This window comes from Marmota flaviventris, chromosome 3 (assembly GCF_047511675.1).
Source record: "Marmota flaviventris isolate mMarFla1 chromosome 3, mMarFla1.hap1, whole genome shotgun sequence".
NCBI lineage: Eukaryota > Metazoa > Chordata > Mammalia > Rodentia > Sciuridae > Marmota > Marmota flaviventris.
In genome coordinates this window covers 150,899,484-150,900,938 of record NC_092500.1, presented here as the reverse complement: position 1 = coordinate 150,900,938, position 1,455 = coordinate 150,899,484, and the positions used below count along the sequence as shown (strand labels likewise).

Below are 1,455 nucleotides of genomic sequence, written 5' to 3'. Positions count from 1 at the left end.
TGTGCTATTATAAAGGACAATGAAGAAGCAGGAACTGAAAAGTTTGAAGTGTGAATTGTGAAAAGACATAATACTAACTCTAAAGTGCGCATTGTTAATTTTAGAGCAATAATTGAAATGACACATACTTTTAATTCTCAAACAACAGCTAAAAGATAGTAGATATGGCTAAGAAGCCTATAGACAAAACAAAATGCTAAAAATATTTTATAACTCAAAAGAGGAGTGGAAAAATCCCCAAAGGGCAATGGGAAATAAATATTAAAATTATAAGCATAAACAGTAACTAAAAACACTTATATAGGGACATTGATAAGAATCATAGTTCATGGTATCCCTGAATTAGAAGTAGCTCAGTGATCCACCAACAGATGAATGGATAAAAGATTGTTGAATAGCCATGTAATAGAATACTACTCATCAATAAAAAATAAGAAACACAACATGGTTGTTTTTAAAATATTATGCTTAGCAAAGGAGCCAGGATAAAAAGTGACCATATTTTATGATTCCATTTTTCTGATGTCCTAGAACTAGCAAAACTGATCTATACAAATGAGATTAGAGGTTTCCTAGGTCAGAGGATATTGTATGTTCATTGTAAAGCAGTATCAGAAAACTTTTGGTAATGACACAAATGTTCTATATCTTGAAAGCAGAAGTAGTTATATAGTCAAAAGTTACCAAATAATTGCATTATTCAGTTGCATGTAGATTTTATAGCATATAATTTATAGTTTAATAGCATTTATTTTAAAACGTTTTTAAATTCTTGTATGTGTTGTAAATTTGTGTTAAACTTACAAAATATGATTTATTTTTAAATTTTAATGATGTCAAAGAAGGTGTGAACTGTTTCTTGAAAGGGTTGTGATTCAAAGGTTAAAAAGCAATGTATTAAATGAAGGAAATTTGAGAGATGCCTTGTTTTGTTCATTTTGGTTTACCACTAACCCCAGCATGGTGGCCAATTGGAAGTTTTGCTTGATACATTTTTTTTTTAACCAGGGAGAGGGCGAACGCAGTCCCCACTACCACAAATTATGCAGTCGAGTTTCCCACATTTGGGGTAATCGCAGGGGTCAGCACCTCCGGAGTGCAATGGAGAAGCCTCGCCCTGGGAAAACCACCTTTGTGATCAAGGTATTTCCCCTGCCAGGTAAGTATGCTTGATACATTTTTACTGAATTTTTTAATGTTAATTTTCAGAAAATTTAAATTACCTTGTCAGAGCAAATAATTATCTTTCATATTTGAATATATTCTTATTCATCTCTAAATTGAAAGCCTAGTTTACTAAATTAAAGATCTTTATTTTATTTTCATTAAGTATTGGCCAATATCTTAAGTAGATTGGTGTTTTCCTAAATTCTCAAGTTTATGACTGTTGACTATCTTTTTTTTAACCCACATATTATTAGGAAATTGATTCCAAACTGTATCATGTGAGATATG

The 1,455-nt window shown here is 31.1% G+C and overlaps 1 non-coding gene across 1 annotated transcript; it reads right to left on the bottom strand.

Annotated features, from left to right (window-relative positions):
* Positions 1–1,005: 1,005 nt before the first annotated feature.
* Positions 1,006–1,167, bottom strand: LOC114085921 (U1 spliceosomal RNA). Its single transcript, XR_003581568.2, has one exon. It is a non-coding gene; the product is annotated as a U1 spliceosomal RNA (small nuclear RNA).
* Between the last annotated feature and the right edge of the window lie 288 nt (positions 1,168–1,455).